The sequence below is a fragment of the Clytia hemisphaerica genome, unplaced genomic scaffold (assembly GCF_902728285.1).
Source record: "Clytia hemisphaerica strain Z4C2 unplaced genomic scaffold, Clytia hemisphaerica genome assembly, whole genome shotgun sequence".
Classification (NCBI taxonomy): Eukaryota; Metazoa; Cnidaria; class Hydrozoa; order Leptothecata; family Clytiidae; genus Clytia; species Clytia hemisphaerica.
Window position 1 is genome coordinate 18,286 of NW_027104606.1, and position 20,366 is coordinate 38,651.

The following is a 20,366-nucleotide window of genomic DNA, read 5'->3' on the forward strand; positions in this document are numbered from 1 at the left end:
TTTTTTAATATAAGAACAATTTTATAAGAACAACGAGGATCAAAATCGCCAAAAAATAAGAACAATTTTAAGAACAATGCTGAGCCTGAAACTACTCAATTTCAAGCAATTTAGGGGTCAAAGTAATAAAAATTGGGTATAATGCCTAAAATACCTCACTTACATCAGATTAATAAGAACATGATAGAGGCTCAAAAGTGCAAAAAAAAAAACAGTCGAGGCTAGAGAAATTTTACTGGTTCTTATATTAAAAAAAGTGTAATGCAAAAGAAGGAAAAAGAAATCTCATATATACTGGGAAACATTTTCATAATCTGAAAGAACGTTGAAAAATGTCCAAATTCACAGGAAAAATTTCCACGTTTTAAATGCACGTGGAAGAAAATGTCCAATTTAACAGAAAAAATTTCCATGTTTTAAACGCAAGTTGAAGAAAATGTCCAATTTCACAGAAAAAATTTCCATGTTTTAAAGCACGTGGAAAAAAATATCCAAATTCACAGCAAAAATTTCCACGTTTTAAACGCACGTGGAAGAAAATGTCCAAATTCACAGCAAAAATTTCCAAGTTTCAAACACACGTGGAAGAAAATGTCCAAATTCACAATCAAAGGTTTTCCCACGTTTAAAATGCATGTGGAAGAAAATGTCCAAATTCACAGCAAAAGTTTCCACGTTTTAAATGCACGTGAAAGAAAATGTCCAAATTCACAACCAAAAGTTTCCCACGTTTTAAACGCACGTGGAAGACGATGTCCACAGCAACAATTTCCACGTTTTAAACGCACGTGCAAGAAAATATCCAAATTCACAACCAAAAGTTTTCCACGTTTAAAATGCATTTTAAAACACCAAGGGAAATTCAATCATCAATGTACTGTGTCAATTTTGCTCTGGGTTTAAATTTTAAATCCAACCACAACCATTTCCTTGGCTTGGGTGCCACATCTACCATCTGACCATCATAAAAAAGTGAGTTCAAACTTTTTTGATGTTGCAAGTCTGCAATAAGTATTTAATTTTTCAAATATAGTATGGTGAGATTTATCCACAAATATTCAGTCACCTGCCTTGTTAGAATTTGTGTAAATATACGGGCAAAATTGAAGTTAGTTTGTTGTGTTTGTGAAAGTTGATAAAATATCCTGTTTTTCAAGAGATTGCACAATCTCGCATGCCAAACCAAACGAAACATCGCAAATCCAGGAAGGAATAATAAAGAATTTCATCATCAACCATTTCTTGTAACAATCATACAAAAATCATGATCCAATTCAACTCATTAAAGCATAAAAACCAAAGAAAAATAGCGAAAGAGCAGTATAGCAACCAGTTGTTTATTTTTGCCGCCATCTTTGTTTTGACTGTTAGAAAGCAGTATGGTCCGATTAACAATTCGCTTCCGAACCGGGCGACGTTTCCCAACTATTTTACTTTTTCTGTGGTAATTTTTTGTCGTAAGAAAAAAGGTGAAAATCCTGGGGGGGGGCACTTAGGCAAAAATAGGTACGGGGACGTGCCGCTGGTCAGGGTACCTTTTTCAGTGGTGCAGAATTACTGACAGGGTATCAAAAATTGCAAAATCCTGATCTGACAGGGGCGCAATTTCATGATGTGTGTCTGACAGGGTCTGTTTTTGCTGTTTTTGCATGTAGAGTTCTTTTGCAAATCGTTTTGACGCGGCGGTGAGCAGACCCCTGCGAGGGGCAAACAGCTTTTTGCAAATACTTATCGCACAGCCAACACAGGCGCTTTGCTGCTGTTGTCTCGAACCACACCCCCGCCATTGCGTTCTCTTAAAGGGATCGAGGCTAATTTCAAAGATACCTCTATTGAACTATTTAGAATAAATGTTCAGCTGAATAGTGGTACTAACAACATTGTTTCCAGATTTTGATTCAGATTTTTTATTTCAACTGTTATGTTTTGTTTCTTCCCATATCGTTGAAACAATACTCTCGACTCTTCTGTATTAGTCTCATTGACATCCTCTCGTCCTCTTTGTAAAAGCGTCGTTTTAAAGCTTATACTTGCAAAACAGTCCTTTCAAACCTAGACTTCATAAGTTCTGATTTTGAGAACCGTACCGTAGGATCACATAAGATTCCGATTCCTGCTATAACATTCCACTTTCCACTTGAAAACAGATGATAGTTAGCTCCGACTAGTTGAAAACAATGAAACAATTTGGCTGCTTATAAAAAAATCAAAACATTACTCTTTTTTGCGTTTTATGATTTGCCAGCTTGGACAGTTGGATTAATTCAACTTTTTCTGCCGGTATGCCCGGGAAAACTAGCGGAATGATCCTAGAAAAAGCGCCAGTAATGCTAGAGCGGGAATCGGAATCTTATGTGATCCTACGGTAATCCTGGAAACGGATATCTGAAATTTATCTACGTTCATTATTACGTTTTTTTTTAACTTTAGCGCTCTATTTGTTCTTGTACATCTATAATATTGTATGACCTTTCTAGCTTTGAAACACATTTTGTGGAAGTAGAGAGTGATGATTTTGAACAATATTAAAGATATATTTACTTTGTTATTTCATAACTTTTGTCGTCAATTCTTTTTAAAATTCTAACAATTCTGTCTAAAAGACGTCAATTTAACACTGGAAATCAATCTGAAACTTTAAAAAGAAGTCTAAAAAATTTCATTAAGCAAAAACGTCATTCGAATTTCAATCAACCATGAGATTAAATGTAGAAGATCTTACTTGACTTGGGGAGAGGTTCAGAATCAGCCTTTGCACATTTCTCAGATTTCTGCTTCACTTCTGGATCTTGCAAAAACTCTGTGTAGAGGGTATTTGTAGAACCTGAAGCAAAAGAGACAAGATGCCTTCTAAAGAAAAGCTTACAGTTGTATTTCTGAAAGAAATCGTTCGTTAAAACTCTAATATTCTTCAAGTTTTATATAAGGAGAAAAAATGCAGATGTAATACCTGAGACCACTATATTCCCTCCTGACAGTGCAAGTACAGCTACAGGCATTTTTGTTAATTCTGAAATTTTTACAACCTAAATAAAAGAGATAAACTTTTCAACACACCAGAACTTCGATATCATTAACTAGAATATTACATGCTTTGCTCTGGATTAAAACTAAACCAAAGGAGAAAGATCTAAAAAATTTTCAAGGATAGGTTAAAAATGATATTTTGATAATTTTATTGATTTAAAAATGCAATTTATATTCCATCTTCATGTTCATCTAAAAATCTTGACCTGGCTCATAACAAACCAAAGAAAATATTTAATGTAATGTAGGTTGACACAGAGAAGACAAGAATTTTAATTCGGTATAGTAATGATATAACAAGTGGCTAGCTTACTTTACAAGCATATGCAGTATTTTCCTTACATCAAAAACCATACCATATATCTTACCAGTCTGTGAAGCTGCCCAATCTTTTCATCTTCTTTCTTTTTCCGTTTTGCAGGATCTTCTATGTATAATTTCTATAGAAATATGAAAGGATAGGCATGATGTTAAAAAAGGTTAAAAAACTAAAGTATATGGATATTGGCATGGGGATGAATGATTTTATTATTTTTCTTTAGAGATGGGCTAATTGTTTCCTTCGATGAGAATATCAAATTTGGGGTCTCTTTTATTCTTTATTTTGAATCGATGTAACATCAATGTACAACACAAAGTAACAACATATAATTGGGTTAACAATCACAATCACAATCACAATCACAGCAGGGGGGGTCAAGCAGTTAGTGAAAAAATGTGCCGGTTAGCACTGTGGTGGTTGTACAATAATGGAGTCATAGTTATGTTACTGTACATATATTTATCTTATCGTTTAGATCAATACATTCGTTATGCTAAATAGAAATTAACTGAATGATACTTTTATCCATGTTTTGATCCTTATCACTGCATCATGACTGTTTTGAATTGCCCAATCCCTGGTTGTGGGTTCGCCACTGATGATGTCGATGTAGTTGGGGCTGCAGCAATCTTGAACGCTCACACATACACACACATGGCAGTACCGCAACCAGCAGCTTCTCCCGTAAGAGGCCCGAAACTTGACCGTCCAAAGCTACAGCTCAACTGCACCAATGAAGACTGGAACGCTTTTCAACGTCGTTGGGAGACTTACCGTACATGATCTGGAATTCGGGATGATAACGCCGCAGGGCAATTACTAGAATGTACAACTGAACAGTTGTGGAACATATTGCTCCACAGCTGATGTGTAATGGCCGCTATTTGCAGTTTCGCCATGATGAAAGATGACTGCTTGTAATTCTAAAGTTCCTAATAGAATATTGTCAATTCGATTCTCAATTGTAATTTCTGGAATAACTTTTCTACAAGTATTTTTTGCTTGATCAAAACGAAATACACCCAAGGAAATAATCAGATAATCAGAAACATGGAGCAGTGTTGTTGATTTTAATGCCATCGTACGCATTGGACAATTAGAACACACATATGGCTCATCAAGCAGCTCTGCATTTTGAGCATTTATCAGTTTCAAAAGTTCTTTTTCAATGGAATTGTTATATAAGTTAGAAAATTTAATGCAGGATATAGAATCATACTTATTTTTCTCTGATACTTTCTGACAATTTTTACAAAGCAATTCCTCCAGCATTGCGATTTTAAAAATTGAAGCGTCTGACACAGTATTATCTGCATTTGACAGATAAATAATTTCCAATATATGTAAAAGACATTCTTGAGCATCAAACTGCTCAAATCTGGAATGGTCGTATCCCCCGATTTCAAAGAAAGCAATTAGTTGATATGTTTCTATTGGAACAACCGAAGAAGTCATTGATGTAAATAATTCATTGATGGCTATTGTTTTACTTGGGGTACCGACATCAATTTCAAACTGACAAACACGTTCCCGAAGACTTTTAATTGAATACAATGCTTGGACAAGTGAATTAAAGAAACAAACATTTTGACCAAGATTTTTGAGGCCTAAAGGTGCTGTCCTTGATTGCAAAATATCCATTTTTTCAGGACAATGTAAAGTGACAATTAATTATTATATTTAGCTGAGTAATGTTAGGAGTATTGGTATCAAATCTCTGTCGGAGTGAAAACCTTTACCACAGTTGAAAATGTGCAAAGTTAAAAAACAAAAAAAGTAAATATACTTCCCTAGCTATCTGGAAACAGGTGAACGGTCAGAACCACCAGAAAAACTTGACAATGGAAGCCAACAGCAGTGGTAAGCTACACCAAACACAGCCAACAGCAATATGAATAACAACAATTCTTGCAAGAGCAGATAATCCAAACGCAAAAACAAATTGTGCAAAATAGTATGTTGATAAGATACTTAAACTAACAAACTAATAAATCAGATTTCTCAAAATTTGTTAAGAAATTTCAAAGAAATTCAACAATCAATCAAATCAGTGAGTGACAGGCAGACAGATCACCAGAAAAAGCTTTTGTAGGTAGGTACAGAAACAGCTTCAAAAAAATCAACCAATCAGGTTCAGATAAATCGACCAATCAAAAAACATTGTCTGCCAGTTTGCTAGTAGCGCGGGAAAACAAACCGATAAGAAGAGTTCTTTTGCTGCGACATGAGGATTTAGTTTCAAAAGCGATGCGATCTGAGGAAACACGAGAATTTGGTGTCATGTAGTCATACACGAACACTGAATTTTCAAAAAAGTTTAGCCATATAGGGCAATTTAGTATATCGCGAACACATTTTACCAAACGAGATACGAGAGATCTTTTCACGCTTTTGTTTTCCACGGTAAATTCATGCAACAAAAAAGTAACTAGTAAGAAATGGAACTACGAATAATTACGACCGTAAAATTTTGCAAAAAACTAACTTGCATAATGTTGTTAATGGAAGCTACCTTGTGTGCCGTAATATATGAAGAAGAAAAACGGTGCTCTATTATGAGAAAGAATTTTCTTTCGGTAAACAATTCCCCTATATTGATTCAAGTTATGAAAAAGAGAGAGAACAGAAGGTGAATGCACGTGGCCCTGATCTATAACTGAATTTAAATTGAAAAGAGAATAATTTGTACAATCCCCATAATATTACATAAATGATGTTCTTAAAAATAATTGAGTTTCAGCGAATGCAAGTTTGTAAATTGCCTAAATATTTTATCATGATTAGCACAATTACGCATGAATTAACATATTTTATGCACGGATCGCGAATCGTGCATCGCAAATCTTTAGATCGTACATCTTAAATTACACCAACCCATAAATTTCATTATCAAGACTGATTATTTTATACTGATATGAAATTTAACAAACCTGTTACCCTCCTTTTAATTCAAAACATTCAAGCATTTTTTGAAAAAGAATGAGGTTGTTTAGTGGAAATTCAATCAAGACTTCTAAAACATTGACTCCTACAAAACGTAAGATTTTATTTAAAAAGTATACAAGCAGCTTTTATGATCTCTGTTTATAGATCGCAAAAATAAATGGCTAAAAACTCGGACCCGTCCTTGCTATCTTTCCCTTTAAAACCAAATATATTGATGTAAATTTAGAATAAAAATCCTGTCAAATTATCAACAGGTACAAAAGTCATAAAAAATCAACAACTTACATACATTATTGCCAGGGAGGGAACTATGTGAAAGTATATACTTTAACAACCATCTTTCAAAAAAGCCACAATCAACAACCTCACAATACGATCTAGAGCATTTCACATTAAAAAATTAAATTGTAAAGCTTTCCGTCTTTCAAGTGTAAACTTTCCTAGACTTTGAAGAACCTTGAAGTGGTTTGTTTTGATCTTGGAGTTCGATTTTCTGACAAGCCTGAGCATGCTCAGTACTGGATTGTATTTGAAATACATTCATGAAAACTCTTTTGAAAATCAAAAATACAATTCAAAAGCATTTCAGATTGTGAATCACATTTGAATTGTTCTTCTTTTATTTCTAAAATATTTCAAATACATTCAGATTTTGAATTTCAAATGGATTTTCCTTGGAATGTATTTGAATTGCAAAGCAATTCATAAGGGTACTCTGAAAGGTCGTTCTTTTGGTACCAGATGATTTGGATGAAAAAACTATTCTCTTCATTTTCAAATTTTTGTAAATGTCTTTTTTAAACAACTGTTTCTCGAATTATCCACATGAAAAAGTCACTGACTGTGACTTTTCTGGTCATTATAATGTTTTTTTCCTGTGATCTTTCCAACAAGAAATAACTTTTCATAGCATAAATGTGTCGGGAAATTTGTTGTTGTGTACGGAATGCACTGTACAGATTGCGAGTCTCTTTCTATGTTGGGAAAGCAAAACGACACATTGTTACACGGTACAAGGAACATCGAAATAAACTGACCAATCGACCAACTGCTGTAACAAGACATCTTTTTAGAACTGGGCACAACGTGTCCCTAGATGACACGAAGGTTTATGAAGAGCTTATATAAAAGAATCTTTAAACATTAGGGATTTAAAACCCGATTTAAATAAAACGGTATCTTCTTATCCTCTAGAGCTTGTTTGAATAATTATATGTATGCGTTTAATTATGAAAAATTTATGACCTATAATTGCTAGATGTGATTTTGAAATTTTGATTTATCAACACGTTTATTTGCTTGTGATCATGATACAAGAAGTATCGAAACGTCAAGAATGAACAAAATTTTGTTTTTTGTCTTTACTTTTTTTTGAGAATAATCTGGCCCAAAAAAAAAAATTAAAGTTATTACTGAACATGATAAAATCTTATTTGCGTTTTTCCATTTTAAATGACTTTTAAGTCACCTGTATTAAATTTTGAATAAAGATCATTAAAAATAATCATTATGTAATAAATTCAATTTAATTAATATATTTTCTCTTTCTAAACTGAGCAAAGTGCGATTTCATTAATTTTGAATCAATAAAAATTTTTAACTGAAAGAACAAAGGAAGAACAAAATATAGTAATATATACAAGGTTAACATAAAGTATAGATATCATCACTGAACATCCCCCCCAGCCGAGGTCATGAGGTTCATTATTTGAAAACGTAGTCTTCGTGCCACTGAGGGGGTTTTCTGTACCGTTTCGGACGTTCTTGAATCTGTTCGTTCGTTGTAGTGTTCCCAGGCTGAACTTGATTTGTTGAATTTGGTTCACCTGCAATGGGTGTACTGTTCATACCCTTATCACATTCAGTAACTGTTTCTGACGTGTCGTTGGTGGACTGTTGGTTGAGTCCCCCTGGGCGTCAGAATGGTTGATGGTGGGTTCTGGGTTGATGGTGGGTTCTGGGTTGACAAAAGTTGATTGAGCAGTTGGCGTAGGAGTTTGATTGGATTCGTCAAGTGGGTGAACTACTAATGGTATTGGATGTTGAAATGTAGGGTGCGAGTTCACTTTCTTGAGGTGTTTTCGGTTGCGGAGTGTGACTTGATTGGATCCAAGTACACGAATAATGTATTGAGATCATTGTCTCCAACTTCTACGATCATGCCAACCTTGTGCCATTGACGAGGATACCGACCGGTTTGGTTTTGGATTCTGCAGGTATCCCCAATGTGAAGTGGATCCAGTGGCCGAGTTCTTTCGGTGAGGGTATCCATTTGCTTGGCTGACCGATTCAATAGTTCCTCCTCTCTCAATCTCCAAAGGTGTTTCCATGATGGTTTGACTGAATCATGGGTACGAAGTTGGGTTGGCGGTCTGACAGGAAGCACATCACGGAGTGGTCGCCCGAATATCACTTCAGCGGGAGATGTACCAGTTGACGGGTCAGGCGTGTTTCTGAATTGAAGGATGGCACGAGTGAATGATTCTGTGTCAATGTTGCCGTTGGGTGCGATGTTGTCTCGAAGGAGCCTCTTCATTGCTTTGACTGCAATTTCGGCTCGACCGTTTGAACGAGGATTGTATGCTGACGATAATCTGTGATGAACACCCCAGCGTTTAAGGAAATCTTCTGTTTCATTAGCGGTGAATTCTGGTCCTCCATCACTACTTAATTCCTGAGGGACACCGAAGGTTGCGAAGAAGCGTTTGAGGGCTCGAATTAATCCTTTGGAACCGATTGTGGTTGGGTTGTGTTCGACTTTCGTGATGTGTGGCCAGTTGCTGAATCGGTCGACAATCACGAGGTACCAATGACCATGCAGCTTGAAGTAATCAGATGAGATGGCTTCAAACGGAGATGTCGGGATAACTGGTTCGATGGGTGGTACGTTAGGATTGCTAGGTGAAATTTCCCAACAGGTGTTGCAGATGTTTCTTGTCGTCTGGATGCTTTGGGAGATACCGGGCCAGAAAACCGATTGCTTTGCTCTTTCTGACATACAGGTTGTGCCTTGGTGTGCAGAATGTAAGCTGGTACAAATTTCTGTTCGAAGGGATGGAGGTATCACTGTTCTGTCACCAAACATAACGACTTGGTCGATTACTGACAATTGATTTCGGTATTGCCAGTAAGGTTGAAGTTGGGCTGGCAGTTGTGATGTGTTATTAGGGAATCCATTAGAGATGATGTCGATGAGGATTCTCATGTATGGATCTTCTTTTGTAGCGGACTGAACTCTCTCCCAAGTCACGGCGTGAATTTTATCATGATCTGATCTAATGGAAGCAATTATTGTTTCTTCCATTGAGTCAAATATTGCAGAGATGGTATCTTCCCCGTCAGCAAAACGAACAGCTGGCTTGCGTGATGTAGCGTCGGAAGCAGGGATCATTTTTCTTGGGATGTGGAATATTTTGAATCGCCATGGAAGGGTCCTTTGTTTAAGGCTGAAGATTCTCGGGTTGGTGATTTCGTCAAGTGCTCTATCGGAGAAGATGCTTGTAAGAGGTTTGTGATCGGTTAGGATGACAAGATCATCGCATCCCATGGTGAAAAACTTTGTGTCTTCAAGCGCCCATGCAATTGCTAACGATTCTCCTTCGATAGGTGCATAATTTTGCCAAGCTGGCTTAAGAAAACGAGAGCCAGCTAATGTCACTTTCCAACCGTCAATACAACAATTAGGTTTTTCGGAAATACAGTTACAGTGTTTTTGATATAGCCAATAACCCATGCCTGTTTTTGACCAATCTGGGCTAAGACAGGTTTTCCGTTTTGGATCGAAAATTTGCACGCCTTCTTTGATAGAGTCAATAATTAAAATTTTGGACTGTTCGGAAGCTGTTTGCAGTTCATCTGACCAATGGAAGGGAGTCTTGGGGCTTAGCAAAGGTTTGAACGGTAACATGATCTTTGAAATTTGGCTGTAATGCGACACCTGGTTAATGAGGCCAAACCATGAACGAATGTCAGAAATGTTCTTAGGAGTTGGGAATTGTCGAATAGCATCAAGGTACTTATCAAGCGGACGGACCTCATTCTCGGTGATGTGGAACCCAGCGAAATCTATTTCTTTTTGTGAAAATTGAAATTTGGAGGGATTGAGTACGATTCCCTGTTTTCCTGTCAGTTCAAGCTAGTCTATGATGCGCCACCAGTGATACTTGATTTGATCGTCCCACAAAGCTGTATCATCTACGCATTTCGTTTTTCTGGGTACATCTGTAATGATCTCATCATATCGGTGATCCGTCTCCACTAGCAATAAACCCTTGTGGAGCTGCACAGTAACGGTAACGACCGAATTCAGTAATAAAAGTCAAAAAGTGTCTATCTTCACTATCTACTGGTACAGAGTGATAACCGTTCCAATCATCAGTTACGGTGCGATATGTGCGAGGTGGAATCGAGCGAGCTTGGTGAAACGGGGAAACTGTATGATGAGTGTCTCTGACACAATGTTTGTTCAAGGACTGAAAATCAACAACCCGACGAGGGTTACCATCGGGTTTTCTTGTCCATATAGCTCGGTGGCACCAACTATTGGGAGTGTTTGGTTCGACTTTTTCGATGACACCTAGCCGTACATCTTCGTCTAGCTGTTGTTTTACCTTTTCTCGCCAATGAATTGGTACTGAAGCAGGGGTATGGACTGCTGATGGTTCTGCATTAGGGGCTATGGTCAATTTAATTGGTGGACCAGACATTGTAGGGAGTTTCTGATGGGTGCACTTATTGAAGGTGGAAGATGAATATCTGTCGAGGAGCCATTCTCTCATCTTTGTTACGTTCTCTTCGTTCGGAGCAAATGGAAGTTCCTTAGGACGAGGAGGAGGTTGCTGTCTTCGTTCGCATTTGCATTTCTGTTCAGGTCTAGATGGTTGGGTTCGTAGATCGATTGGTTTGACTGGTGTATCTACGATAGTTAATGGATGGAAATGACTTGTTGATGATTTGGAGATTTTCCATTGCTCGTCGACTGAGATAAAATAAATCGGTAAAGTCTGTTATATAAATCATTTCAGCTGTCTCAATACGTTGACCAAAGCTGTCTGTTCCAGAAAGACGTGTAAAGACAGCTCCTTTGATGTCGATACCTTCGTTGTTGGCAGCGCGCATTTTACGTTTAACAGGTACAATGTCACTTTCACGAAATCCACATTTTTTGAATGTTTTCATTCCCATTAGTGATGATTGCGCACCAGTGTCGGTTATTGCAGTGACACTGGTTGATTTAACGTGTCTGTAGGGAATGTTCATATGTTCATAATCCGACTTGTTGGTGTGGATTTTGAGCTTAATCGATGGTTGAGGTTTGGACTCGGCAACCATCCAACCATAACTGCCATCAAACACGTAGTGGTCCATCGGCTGTAATTGTTTACGTTTGGAGTGTTTCGCCTGGCGTTGATTGCTTGTTGCAAAGGAAATGGTTGAAATTGTATCGAAGAGCGCACTGGCTGCATCTTTGGTGGGCACGTTCTCGTTTTCCAGCAATCAACACATAAATGAAATTCTTTTAACACTTTAGACGGTCCCTTTCGACGTAGTTTGAATTTCTGAATAGTTTTCTTGCAAGACTTACAGTTTGTTTTTATCGAGAGTTTACTTTGTATGTCTCTAGGGTGAGAATCATTGTTGATTGCGCTGTTTTGTAGATTTGGTGTTGATATTATTGCTCGTGATGCAATTTCTTTGTTTTCAATGGTGGCTATGGTGTCGCTCAGTGACTTGGTGTCAAGGTCTGGGAAACCAAGTACTTCTTTCTTGATATCCTCATCAGCTATTCCAGAGATGACGACATACTTAACCATCTCATCAGTGTAGTCTACAGAGTGGTTACAGTTCGAACAGTCCTTATTGAAAGCACAGGTTTGTGCTTTTCCTTTAACTTTGGCAGCAAATGATCTGATAGGTTGTCCATGATCCTGGTGGAGTGCAAGAAGTTCAGCGCGACGAACGCTAGCAGCAATTGAAATAACAGCGAGTCTTTTAATTGCATCTAATAAGTCTGCTTCCGTTGTGGCAGCTATGTCCTGTACATCCTTAAACAGTTCAGTTTCTAAGTCAGGGTCACAACACTGCCATAAATGTGTGGTGATTTGGGTTGCCGGAATATCCGTTCCATTTTTAAATAAGTTCCACTTTTTAACGAAAGTATTCTAATCCTCCTCGGTTGTGTCCTTTGAGATGGTCGGCCGGGCGATTTTGGGGGGTTTTTGTTTCATTGGTTGTGGAGCACGGTGTTGAGTGATAGCAGCTGCGTGTGTGTGAGTTAAAGCGTGCAGGTTGAGCTGAGCTGCCGCAAGCATTGGTTCCGTACCGTCTGGAATCTCATAGGTGCAATCTGGAATCGGGCAAATGATGGCTGGCATCTTTCCGAAATGATCCACAATAAACGTCCAAATTAGTGATGTGCCAAGTTAAAACATGAGCAAAGTGCGATTTCATTAATTTTGAATCAATAAAATGTTTTAACTGAAAGAACAAAGGAAGAACAAAATATAGTAATATATACAAGGTTAACATAAAGTATAGATATCATCACTGAACATAAACTGCATAAAAAGCATATAAAGCAACATCTAATATAAAATGTACATATCGTTAGTTCAAAGGTTGGAAATTAATTCAGTGAAACAGCTCAAATCAAAACAACGTAGTTTGGATGCCCATAGTATAAACATAATAGATGGATTATTTTCTTTCACTCAAAAGTTTATCAATCAATTGTTTTTGACTTGCAATCATTTCCTCTGTATGGTGAAAATCAATGTATTGCTTTTTTCAGATTCTTTTACTTTAATAGCAAGCTCTTTTTCTCTCAATGATAACTCTTTTTCTTTTAATTTACGCTCTGCCTCTTTTTCAGTAGATAGTTTTTTCTTTTTATTGAGGTAATCATAAGTTGATTCTTGTTTGTCGATTTGTTGTCTGATTTAGTTTTACGAATCTCTTTGTCTTTGTTTTCTCTAGCATCTGTTTCTCCAATTAATTTACAGGCTGTCTATCTTTATGCATCTTTTCTGATTCTTCCTCAGTTAAAGTTTTGTAATTCTCTTTTTCGATGAAACTGGCTGAAGACAACAAGGAGGATGGGTCAGGTTGACTCTTAGGTTTTATGAGATTCTTTTGAACTTATTATTGTAGATGGTTGCTGGAGGGCAGTTGTTGTTTATTAGGCTTTGGCTGTTGATGAGAGGGAAGGGGTCTTTAGTTGTTGCTGAGAGGGAAGTGGTCTCTAGTTGTTGCGGAGCGATCGATAAAAGATTGGCACTTAATGACCGAAAATGTATACTTTTTTTCACAAGTGTGCGAACGTTCGAACTTGTTATTGTAGATGGTTGCTGGAGGGCAATTGTTGTTTCTTTGGCTGTTGATGGCATGGAAGGGGAAGTCTTTCGTTGTTGCTGAGCGATCGATAAAACAGCACTTAATGACGGAGTGTGTGACGTTTTTTCGTTTTTGGAACCGACTGAATTCACCAGCGTCCGAACATTCAAACTGGTTATTGTAGATGGTTGCTGGCGGGCAGTTGCTTTGACTATTAATGGGAGCAAAGTATTTCGTTGCAGTGTGATAGGAGACAGAAGCTCAGCATTTACATACTGATGGACTAATACTTTTGGAATTGAATGAAGCTGAATTAACTAGATGAACCTTTATGTTTTTTATTTTCTTTTTTTTGAGTTTCTTCATTTTCTGCAGACAGGCAAAATCTAAATAAAAAAAGAAAGGATGAATGATTACTTATTGCTTTAAATAGGCGGAACTTGACCAATTAGATTTGTATAGACGGTTCCCTTCGTCGCAAACGCCGGTTAACGGTTTTGCTTGCACATCAAAAGCCTTTAAAATACTATAATGTTGGTTAATTCCTGACATCGTTTTGGCTTAAAATGTCGAATACAATAATAAAAATTATACTTTTAAACTTTCTACATTACTCAAGATTTTGTGTCTGTAAGCCTCGATGATATGTCTTTTTAAGATAACAGAAGTTTGTGTTCAATGAAATGCCATAGTGACCCTGTCAAAATTATCGAGGGTACCCGTCGTTGCAGACGCCCAAATGTGTCTGAGGTGGTGAGAGGGTTGCTCTAGGAAAGAAAAAGCCTTAGTTGTGAAGGAGAGGCTCGCGCTTTGCGATTGAGCACTGAAGGTTTTCCCGTTTGTTGACTTCACATGCTGACAGCTTAAGACCGGCGCATATGCAATGCAACCAACATTGAAACCTTTTTAAATAATTATAATTTTTATAATAATTAGACAACGTTTAATCATCAAACAACAATGTTGGATTTTGTTGCGTGTGTTAATCTTCTATACTAATTGAGTTTATGAAAAATTTCTGTAACGCTAGCCAAGTAACATATTAAGGTTTCTAAAATTTGAACGCCGCGGCTGGAAAACCTATCCACCTTCGATACAAAAAGTCTTGCGCTAAGTTTGACAAGCGTAGAAAACTCGGATTAGAGAAGACTCTACCCTGCTATTTGTAAACGAAAAAAAATTCTGACGTCAATTTCATGAAAAAGTACTGCGACGTCACAAAGTTTCAAATAAAAAGGTGTGGCAGTTTTGTTGCACGATTTCGAATTATTTTATACTAGACGGTTCCTGTCGTCGCAAACGCCGGTTAACGGTTTTCCGTGCACATCAAAAGCCTTTTCGCAGACTGTTTTGCTTTTAATTATTTTGACAGAAAGCACAGCTTCATTTGGATAGAAAAACTCTTCTATTCTCATTTTGTTATTACCCATTGCGGCTGATTTCATATTTTATTCAAACTAAAAGATTTCTGCTTGAAACGATCTCTCAAACTAAAAAATGAATCAGTTTGGAGAGAGCTTTGTCAGGGTGAGTGTTATTATTATAGTTAAAATTGCTAACTTATCTTTTAGACAAAAACACCACAATGTAAGAAATCACGACCGACCGATCTCATTGACAATGAACAGGTAACTCTTTTGTAACCTTGAAGTACTTATGGCTGGTTATCTTTTATCTGTTTTATTTTTAGTCATGGTTTTCAAATTATTTCTGATCCAATTAAAGAGTGGTTGATTTTTGTGACTCTACGAAACCCTTGTCTATTTAATTTTTAGACAGAAACACCACAATGTAAGGAATCACGACCGACCGATCTCAATGACAATGAACAGGTAACGCCAGAATTGAATGGGAACACCAAGTTGAGGGCTGTGATAAGCGCGGGGAGGATGGCGGAGGGTACAACGATCAGTTGTCGTTGGTGGACGTAAGGATCATTCTTCTTGACGACAAGGAGATTATTGGCGGAGATTGTAGCGACGCGTAGGTACTTTCGAACGTCTTGAATGTATCGCGCCTTCCGTGGTGGACGTGTCCCTTGTTGTAGATGGGCGAATGCACGACGTAAGGAGGGGCATTCTTGTTGTGCAGAGTGCCAAGAAGAATTGTTAAGGAACGGCATTCTAGCGGATCCTGAAAGGATGTCGTCGACCGATACTTGCTGAACCACTGAATCGACTGTCTCTTGTACGAACTTGCAAATTTGGCACGATTTGTCGCGGCATTCGTTCGGGTTACGAGAACCAAAATTGCTCGAATGGTTGGATGAACCGCTGATGTGGCAAACTTCTACGTTGAATTCGCTGAGTGTGGCAAGAAAGGTCGAAACGCGACTTGAGGTGGAAAATTTTCCTTGACGTAATCGTCGGTTGGCTTCAACGCACGGTTCGTTGTCGGTCAGCACTTGAGTAGAGGGGTGAGAGTCTTGTATGTATGGAGCAAAGTGATGAACAGCGGATGCTATGGCAAGGGCTTCATGTTCACAGGGCCACCATCCGATTTGGTGCGACTTTAGTTTAAAGCTGAAGAATCCGCCGATATGACGTTCGCCATCACCATCGAGGAAGAGTGTAGCGGCTAAACCTTGTTTGACTGGAGAAGCGTCTGTTGTCAATGTAAGCTCATCGTCGGGTCGAGGTATGGTGATCGTTTTGGGTGAGTTGACAGCCTCTTGGCATCGAAGGAATTGAGTCCTCAGTTCGTCCGTCCAGTGTATCTTTTGCTGGGCTTGCATGCCTTTAATGGAATCCTCCAGTGGTGCGACGAGCGAAGAGTAACGTGGTATGCAACGAGCAAGGGCTTTATATGCACCGATGAACGATCTCATTGATGTGCATGTTGCTGGTGGCTTGACTGAAGCTAGGGGTGATGTCTTGTGGACGCAGGGTGATAATGTACCATTTTTCCATTTCCAGTCAAGGATTGTTGTCTCTACTGGACAGATCACGGTCTTGGCAGCGGATAAGCAGAGATTGTTTTGGGAGAGTCGTTGGAGCACCTTTTTCCAATTCTCTAAAAGTTCCTCGATGGTGTTTCCAACAACGTGAACATCGTCAGCAAGAATAATAACAATTCCTTGCTGAATTAAATCTCCAAAAATACGACACATTTAGTTCTTGTAAATGTTCAGACGAGCCGGGCATACCCATAGCAGATCGAGTATACACACGTAGTCCCTTGAATTGTGTGACAGTTCCGAGGTATTTCATAGAGGACTTTGCAACAGGAATTTGAAAAAAGCTTTTCGTCAAGTCAGCTTTAATAAGATACTTCCATTTAGAGAGTTTTCGTAAAACATCATTACAAGTGTTGGAAACCGTTGGAAGTATTTTCGTATACTGTCCGAGATTATTAAATGCTGTAACAAGTCTATAACCTCTGGAAGGTTTTTCGGTTAGGAAGCTAGGAGAAACATACTCTACATCGACGTTAACATCTTCTGGTTTGGCAAGGACGCCCCCGGGGGGGGGTACTACCCTTGTCGACCGACGGGGGTGCTCCGCTGAGGTTCGAAAAATGGAACTTACGTGGGACTCGAAATTTGCGAAAAAAGTGACCCTGAATGGGACTGAAATTCCAAAATTTTCTCAAATTTTCTACTTTTTCCCCAAATTTTCCAAAAACAGGTACGAGGACTGGATTTTTCGTTTTGTGTTTGTTTGCGACCCTACCTGGACTCGTGGAGGTTAAAAAAGGTACCCTATTCACGGAGCATCCCGTAAACTCATCGTACCCAACCCACCCCCCCCCCCCGGGAGGACGCCCAATTGTTCAAGCTTATCAGCTTCTTTTTGAAAAGTTTGTAAATTGGACTGTTTGTAAAAGGGGAGCTTGCACTTCTGTGGTGGAGGTTGGACGTTACCGATGTTGACTTTGGCAGGGATGGTTCCACTGTGGTCGTTGTAAGCACCAAACACGGGATTGAAGACAGAATCGTACGTTCGATGGAGGTTATGGAACGACTGGCGTTGTTCGGTGTTGAGCTGGTTGTCTGGATCAAGCGAAACGGGATCAGAGAAGAGTGATGTGCGAGGTGGACGGCTGCCGGCAGACTGTATTGTAGGTGCTGGATGTTGATGCAGCGAAGGGAAGTCAGATGGTCTAATGACTCTCCGTATCATAGCGAAATGTTGCGACTTGGAAAGCGAGATTGCTTCTCCGTAGTTGTTGGGGATACGAATGTTGCCATCAATGACTCTTGAGATGTTAGGTTCTGGCCATGATCCATTTAGTGGTGATGAACGATGTGGATCGATCGAGATTTCGCCTTCATAGTATTTCAGTGATTCGCTACTGAATTCTAGGTATTCTCCTGGAAGAACGACATGACTAACGTCACTGCGAAGGATAAACGATTCTGTTCTGAATATGTCTGTTTGTCTAGTTGGTTTAGTGCCGTACGCAAAATTGGATGATCCAATGGTGATCGCTTCTCGTTTGAGATGAACCTGTATATCGTTCTCTTTACAGAAGGGTATGCCAGCAAGCAAGTCGCAGTCAATTGTATCAACTACTAACGCTGTAACTGGTAACGGAATGTCACCAAAGTTAAGTTGTATTCTTACCTCTCCGTGTATTTTTAAAGAACTCTTATCTACGGAACGTGCGGAGTGTTTGGTTGGTTGGATAACGATGCCAGAGCGTCTGACGAAAGATCTCGAGATGAGTGATGAAGTAGCGCCTGTGTCGATCACAATATGAGCTGGATGATGCATGTAAGTAAGGGGAAGAATCACATTAGACTTTTTGTACTGTAGACTCTGGCGTGACTTGAAATTGATCACTTTCGAAATGTTCTGCTTCCCTGGAGTACATCGTCAGAAACGTCAATTGTTAGTGCGTCAGCGATTTTCAATTTTTCAAATTGGGACAAAAAATGACATCCGGCAATGTCGTGACCCTGATGATTCCTTCCAGCTGATTTGCAGAGAATGCATGATTTGGAGTTGCTAACACCTTTGGCGTTGAAACGACGTTGATCGTGACGTTGAAACGTTTGACGTTGCTTTGGACGTCGGGAGTTGGTGTAATTTACTGAAATCTTATCTTGGACAGATAAATCAGAAAGGAGACAGTCCACAGCTTCGGCTAGCTGAGGTTGTATTTCTTTAAGAGTCTTTGATTGTAGGTCGTGGGCGTAAACTCTCGAAACATGTGCTGGGAGGCGTTCGTCTATTAACGTTAACCACATATATACTGCTAAGCGTTCTAGTGTTGGTGACATTTCTTCATTAGCTGTTGGTGCAGCGCCATCGGGAATTAAACCTGATTCCACAGTGAGGAGGTTGTCCTCCAAGTTGGCAATAATCCTTTGGAAGAATGTCTCATAACGTTCATCGCTGTCACGTTTAATATTTGAAAGCTTAAGGAAGTTCACTTCTGATTGGGCGAACGAATAATGTTTACGGATGCGTTGCCATATCCAGTTGAGACTGGTGCTTTTCTTGACGATATCGTTCCTGAGTAGCGAAGGGACGAATTGGGCGATGAGTGCAAGCATGCGTTCTAAAATGATATTCCTTTGGAGAGGTGTTTTGTCTCCTACAGCTTGCAAACCACGGTTCAGTATGGATTTTTTAGACCAATTTGAATCTAAAAATTGGCCGAAATCATTGTTTAATGAAAGGTGGTACATAATGTTCGATTGCCAATTGGCAAAGCTAGTAATTGTCTCATTTTCTGTTAATTGCTACTGTTTGGGTGGCTTCAAAGAGTCAGCCATGATCAGAGGTCTTGTATACGTATAGTGTCGACAAAATCACTATCGTCAACTCAAAGTTAATTGAAAACAATGGAATTTGAATCAACCAGTATCCAGTGAAGCGGATCGAAGCAGCTATCACCACGCTAGAATTGAATGGGAACACCAAGTTTAGTTCAAATGCAATATTTGTATATATTTAAAACCTCTGTCATATTAGTCTAAACGAGATAATATAATATGAATAGAACCATAAACCTGAATATACTAGATAAGATATGGCGTAACTCCTATACCTTGATGTACTTATGGCTGGTTACATTTTCATTTCTTCTTCCTTTGCATTATACACTGTTTTTTTATAGAACCCGTAAAATTTTTCTGAGCCTTGACTGTTGAAATTGAGTAGTTTCAGGCTCAGCATTGTTCTTAAATTGTTCTTATTTTTTTGCGATTTTGAGCCTCGTTATTCTTATGAAATTGTTCTTATATTATAAAAGTGTATGTTTGAAATTATGAAATTGTTTCCCTGTTTTGAAAGTTTTTTACTTTTTGACATGCATTTCAAAAAATATAACTTTTGGATGCTATAATTGTTTACCTTTTTTTCGGTGTTTCTAATCCACGGATACAGCCACAATCACCCATAATCATCCATAATCACCCATAACCACCCATAACCACCCATAATCACCTATAATCAGCAATCGGCTACACCATTGGCTGTTTTTCGTATATAAAGGAATGCACTTGCTTGTAAAATCATTCTAATACACCTTTCCCGGGGTGTTGTTTGAGATATTACGTTTGAGATATTACGTTTGAGTATTTCCCTTAAATATAACTAAGATAGAACAAGAAATAGAATTACATGAAACAAGGCCTGGCTGTTTGGAGGCTGTAGAGGCCTCAATTGGTCCAACTGGGGAACTTTGCCTGACTGCTTAGTCGGGCCTTGGGCAAGGTATAAATAGCCAGAAAAAGCACTCCAGGCATGCTCCACGTCCAGGGTTCGGGTCAAAGTCCCAATTTTTGACC

At 38.5% G+C, this 20,366-nt stretch overlaps 1 long non-coding RNA gene across 1 annotated transcript; it reads right to left on the reverse strand.

Moving 5' to 3' along the window:
• Window positions 1-2,786: 2,786 nt before the first annotated feature.
• LOC136824242 (uncharacterized) lies at window positions 2,787-3,461 on the reverse strand. The gene is made up of 3 exons (XR_010849105.1): window positions 3,396-3,461; window positions 2,951-3,026; window positions 2,787-2,824 (listed from the first exon to the last, which is right to left on the reverse strand). It is a non-coding gene; the product is annotated as an uncharacterized lncRNA (long non-coding RNA).
• Between the last annotated feature and the right edge of the window lie 16,905 nt (window positions 3,462-20,366).